The sequence below is a fragment of the Micrasema longulum genome, unplaced genomic scaffold (genome assembly GCF_059751315.1).
Source record: "Micrasema longulum isolate JH-2025_06_02 unplaced genomic scaffold, ASM5975131v1 h1tg001135l, whole genome shotgun sequence".
Taxonomy (NCBI): domain Eukaryota; kingdom Metazoa; phylum Arthropoda; class Insecta; order Trichoptera; family Brachycentridae; genus Micrasema; species Micrasema longulum.
In genome coordinates, this window is record NW_028278323.1 from 359668 (window position 1) to 366353 (window position 6686).

A 6686-nucleotide genomic window follows, 5' to 3' on the forward strand; every position below is an offset into this window, starting at 1 on the left:
GTAGGAGCACAGCTGCGCCGACCGCAAGTCAACCTCAATAGCCCTGAAAAGGACTTTCCACCCGGTCCAAGTGGTGCAGAGAGGCGAAGGCAGTCAGCAGGCAGAGCGGAGCGAAGAGCGAAGTGCAGGAAGGCGAACAGGACGGAGAACGGAATAAAACACGTGTGAACTGTTCAGAGTTAGGAACTCAACTGATTTAATATCTCCAATTGACCGCCTTATAAAGCGGTGCGCGTCGGGCTCCGTGAGTCGGCCATCCCACCCGCGCCGGCTGCCTCGGAGTGGTGGGGGTAATCTTTCCCCGCCACTCGCTACATGCCGCCGGCCGCAGGTGGCGTAAATACGGGCGCTCAATGCCCGTACGGGCCATTTCGTCGGCAGCCGCGACGCGCGCAACATGACATTTACATAATATATTTTTGTACATTTTATTCATTTTAACCTAGCTATTTTTCCCCGGTAATACTGAGGCCAGGCTCGAAAGTGACCATTTTATCTTTATTGAGAGCCCAGCCATCAGTTCTATACATTTACCGGGGATCCTTTCTAATTAATGTATTATTTTAATTTATTCGATTTTACGCGTCCGGAACAAATGTGTTAATATGTCTTCTTGCTCATACTGATATCATCGTGGTTTCGGATGTGACAGGGCTTAAAGAACAACCTGTATATTAACAGGGCATAATCTAGCCACATTATCTGTGAATCTAGCCGGTCTGATTGAAAACTGACAATTATGTCAGAATTATCTCTACTTCAAAATTTACTTATTTCTCTATCATATTTTAAATAGGCTTTTAAGTAAAATCTGGCCACCACAGATAGTTAAAAAAATAAAATAAATTATATTCAAAGCAAAAACTGCTCGACGGAACAAAATTTTTGACACTTAATGAGCAGGTAAGTGTACCTGAGGTACTAGACCCGTCGGTACATACCGATCGGGAGAATTTTTCTTCAACTATGACGTCATAATTGCACCCTAGGTCTCGATTAATCGGCCATACGATTATCTAACAAATCACTAGTGGTTATTTTTACATATAATATGTTTCTTAGCCTTTTTAGTATATTAAGGTTTTTTTAATATTTTTTTGCATTATTAAAATTTAGCCAAATATTTCAATTAACGGGGCCATTCTCAACGAGTTTTAAATAACCTACCATTCGGAAATAGGAATCAAATTTTGACGGGCTTCTGATCTGTGAGTCCGCGACACTAGGCACGGGGCCACGACTCCACAAACAACATACATTTGAAGGATGAAACATTTGTAATAAATACAGTAGACACTATTTATAAAATAAATTCTATTATACAAACATATATAAAAGAAAAAATAAAAGAATTTGAAATGAATAAGTCACTCAGATACCAACATAATATTAAAATTCCTAAATTCCATACGTCATGGTCAAAATAGCTTTGTCTTCAAAGGTGTAAAAAATTATAATAATCTTCCCAATGAACTAAAAACTATTAAAAATAATATATAAATAAATAAATTTAAAGTTAATCTAAAGAAATTTTTTGAACGCGTGTAAAAACAACATTAAATTTTAATTAGTATGAATGTATTATTGTTTTATGTTTTTTTTTTATATATCCCATGTTTTTCTTTTTCTTTTCATGTATTTATTTAACTTTTTCTACATAATGTTATTTGTACATTGGTGGGCTTATTATCAAATGGCAATTTCTTCCAACCAACCAATAAAAAAAAGTTTTATTTTTATAATATATATTATTTGGCGGCCTCCGTGGTGTAGCGGTCAAGACGCTTGACTCACGCTCGGAAGGTTCCGGGTTCGATTCCCGGTGAGAACACAAAAATCAAAATGAATTCTTCTCAAGCCTGGGTGTTCTGTGATGTAATTCACCACTGTAATTGGGCCTACTGGCCTGTAGTGGTGCAAAAATAAATTAAATGAAAAAAATAAATATAAATAATTCAAGTTACAGAACATATTTAATAGAAAAAAAAGATTAAAAAGTTAAAAATAAATAAAAATAGGAATAAACGTATTTGTTTATAAATTACCTTAAATCAAAACTATTACTCAATGGGAAAAAGGAAAAAAAGAGGAAAAAGGAAAGGAGGAGAGATTAAGGAAGAGAAAGGAGATGTTTTTTCAAACGTGATTTAAACAGAGATAATGTAGTAACATCTTTGATGGTGGATGGGAGATGATTCCACGGTCGAGCCGCATGGACACTATATGAGTTAGAGAAGAAAGAGGAATTGTGGATGGGTATTAAGAGAGTGCCTTGAGAATAAGAACGAAGAGGTAAACCATGAACTGATAAGCGTTGATTTTTTTACGCAGGTATATAGGAGCGTTAGGACTATGAAATACATTGAACAGAAGTGAGAGGGAGTGATAGTCTCTCCGCTGTCTAATTTTAAGCCATTTCAGTTGCCTACGATAATCAGAAATGTGGTCATATTTCCTAAGACCAAAAATGTACCTTATGCATGTATTCTGAAGTCGTTCAAGTTTATCAAGTTGCTCACAGCTTAAATCAGTCATGGAAACATCGAATGTGTAGTAGTAATGCTTGTACAAGGGTGCATTTAGTATTAATGGGTAAGAATTTTTGCAACCTTCTAAGTGAATGTAGACTGAAAAATATTTTGCAGCTTAATTCATTAGTGTGAGCTCGCCAGCAGAGATGTTCATCCATTTGTACTACTTGATTTTTTACGGATTTACTGTATTGAATATTGGTACCATTGACAATAAGAGGATTGAGTGAAGGTATGTCTAGCTTACTGTACTGTATTTAAATGTACTCGTATTTAAAATTATACAAACTCTTATAAATAAACAACTAAAACAGTGTAAGTCACTCCCCAAGCACAAGAGTTAGTCTCTTTTTTTGGAGAGTTACAGTGATAACATTTACTAGATGTGTAAAAGTAGATATGTTTAGAATTTTACAAAAACATTTTATGAAATTTATAAATAAAAAAATTTAAAAAATTAAATTATTGATGAGTGATCGTGACTTGGGTTTGATTTGTTTCAATGCGCAGCATAACTTTGTGATAAATTATTACTCAACTACAACTATTAAAAATTAAGAAGCTTATTACATATTCTACGTCCGGTAATGATGTGTTAATAGTTACAAATTAACTTACAAATTTATGTAATGTTAATTTAAGCAAACAGGTAAATATGGCGATGCCGGATGCGATGCATTACCCGTAGAGGAAATAATTATCAAGCATTTTTAGCTTAGTAGGTAACATCTTTATGCAACCATTTTATCTCTGCATTATAATCGGATATACCTTTAACCTAAAATTGAAATTTCCAACATTATTTTAGAGATTGAGCCACGTGCTAAAATGTCAGAGTAACTCTTCCTTCTCGGTGATGTGTACATCTAATAACTCTAAACAAACAAACAAACAAACAAACCATCACTCTGTTTCCCCGTAGGGGTAGGCAGAGAGAATAGAACGCCATATCACTCTATCTTTTTTTATTTTTCTTTATTTATTAATAAACAAATTAAAATACAATATTAATTAACTAAATATTTTTTTTTACAATAATCAAATACAAATATTTATATTAACGTTTCCCATTACGTAAAAGAAATAAACAATTCTTGTGTACATAATGGGGAGTGACGTCTTACAAAAGATTATTTTATTTTAATCAATAATATTTTTAAAAAAACATATTTAAATTACAAAAAAGATATTAACGATGTTTTCAATCAGTGTTACATAAAGAAGAATTATAGATGTATTTTTTTACTTCTTTCTTAAATATACTGTATTCCTGACTGTACACTTTATTATCTTTGTTCATTTCATTAAAGAAAAATATTCCTCTGTAAGTATAATGATGTTGTGCAGTAGTTGTTTTTAATTTAGGAATTAAGATATTACCACCTGTTCTAGGTCGCGTACTTACATTAAAGCAAAAGAAAATTATCTTCTCTTAACTTTATTTCGGTAAAATTAAAGATGTCGATAACCAAAGAGATATGTGTCGTGGTGTTTAATCCTCTCTGCGTTTTTAACTTTGTACTTGAAAACTATTACATCATTATAATACTTGAACATGAACTACAATAAACTCTCGCCTGCCACACAGTAGCCAGGCTCTTTAGAGACCTGGGCTTGGAGGGCTAGAACTATTTACGGGGACCCGTCACAAAAGGTCTTCACAGGTCGCAGTGACGTCAGGAGCTTGCTAACACTGACTCCCATGTCTAAGAATAAGAACAAGAATAATGAATTACAAAAACAAGGATGATCTGCCAACTTTACTTTTAAATAAACGTTTTTTTACAAAAACAATCAAACAACGAATTCACCCGGATTTACTTTTTTTTCATTTGGAATCGGTGCCTGTTGGTGATTGTTGGTGACTGTTGGGTAATCACTTATTCTCAGAATAGCGATTGTGCTTTAGAATAATGCATAAAAACTGCATCAATAATACACAATTGGTATTTTATTTTAACACGTATTCTTAAACAAACACAATGACTGAACTTTTTGGTAGCCTCGATGGCGGCGACGTAAACAATAATTTATTAAAAATTTTCAGGACAGCTAGTAAAGATCGTTTAAAAGTTAAAAGTATAGATTAAAAAACATTTTCCTTCACATGATTTACAAGAAAAATTCTACTTTTTCTACTATCACACACGTCGTTCCTGGCATACATTCCAAGCTTCTTCCACGTTCATACATCTTGTCATACATCGTCAGTCGGCGTACATTACCGACAATATACTAAATCAATTGTATCATACGGAATTCTGTCTTGGGGAGGAACTCACAAGTCATGCGTTGATAGAATTTACAATCTTCAGAAAAGACTTCTCAAGATAATGATTGACAATAAAGAAGTCAAAAAGACTTTCAAAGAAGATGACACAATCCTATTTAAGGATTGTGGGGTACTTCCGGTGAAGCAACTTTACCACTTTAAGCTTATAATAAATTCAATTCAATTCATTTCATTTATTTTTATATACATATACATTACAAACATATATTCAATACGTACATATTATAAAAAAGAAAAAAAATACACAAAAGAGACTCATGTCACAGTAGTAGGAGAATCCTGCTCCGGAAAACCCCTTCGGATACATGGAACAGATCAATATCCAGAGCGATGTTGTTCAACATAGCGTTAGCCCTTCCAACAGGCATAACCGTAGGCAGGTTTGTCCTGAATATCGGAATATGAAACAATCTATGCTGACGCTGTCTTAGGTAATTATCAGGAACGTACAAACCAATGCTCATCATAATCTCAGAATTATCGATCATACCGCGAACAATCGATAAAAATGTGTAGTCAAGCATACCCTGGAGAAACTCGGTCGGGTAGAGCCAAGGATAATACTCGCAAAACATTTTGATGAGGAAAAAACCCTGCTGAGTCACCAACATGGAACCCGATCGATAACAGCCATGAAACTGGTAGCGTCTAGAGCACAAAACTTCCATGGAAGCAGGACGACAGAATACATTGCACCAAAGCTATTTAATAGGCTTCCTATCGATGTAAAGAACTTTACCAGATTGCAGCAAAGAAGCAAACGATTAAAGAATTTCTTCATCAAGAATCAAAACTTCAAGGTGTAAAGTTGTGTTTATCCAGTCCAAATATATTTTGTTGTATATGGTGTTGTTTAATTTTAGAGTTTTAGTCCCAACACTTATGTATGGAAGAGAAACATGAAACTGGCAGAGGAAGGATGAAAGCCGAGTGAACGCGGTGAAATGCGACCTCTTAGACGAATGTGCGGGAAATCAATGTATGACAGGGTTACGAATGATGAAATCAGGCGAGAGTGTAAATCTGAGTCAAGTATAATCGATAAGATTAAGAAAGGGTCTCTGAGATGGTTTGGTCACGTAAAACGAATGGACGACGAAAGAATGGTAAAACAAGTATATATGACGAAAATGACAACGTGAGACGATGATGACTAAGGAAGACGTGGCATGATCAGATAAACCAAAATCTTAAGTCTGACCATGTCAAAAGCAGACATAACCGAAGGGCATGTGTGACAAGATGTATGAATCTGGAGAAGCTAGGAAGGTATGCCAGGATAGACGTGTGTGGCGGTCCATTCTCTCTGCCTACCTCTACGGGAAAATGGTGTGATGGTAGTAGTAGTAGAAGTAGTAATTTTTACAGTTGGTTTTTTGTTGTTTGTTGTTGTGTTTATTTGATATTTTGTAGTAATTTACTATTTTTTTTTTTTTAATGTACTAGAAACACGCCGATAAAGTTTAATTTATTATAATTTTAGCGTGTTCAATATTTTGTTTACTTTTGTACATTAATATCAATAAATAAATCAAAATAAGAAATTCCAAAAGACACCAAACACCTTTTTTAAATCAAATCTTACACATTATTTACGCCGATCCACGTACTGTTCTTCTTCAGAAATCCCCAAACGAAAGTATCATTTTTGCCAAAATTGTAGATTGCCGTAATGCACGCCGACCGAGGACATGTCTTTAGGTTCTGCCGGCTTTTGACATGAACAGACCTAAGATTTTGGTTTATCTGATCGCGCCACGTCTTCCTTGGTCGTCCTATGTGTGAAAGGCGAAAGTTTTTATTTTGTTAAATCTCCAAACACAAATCCGTAAAGTATCGGGCTATTTGGTAGCGGGTGAGCT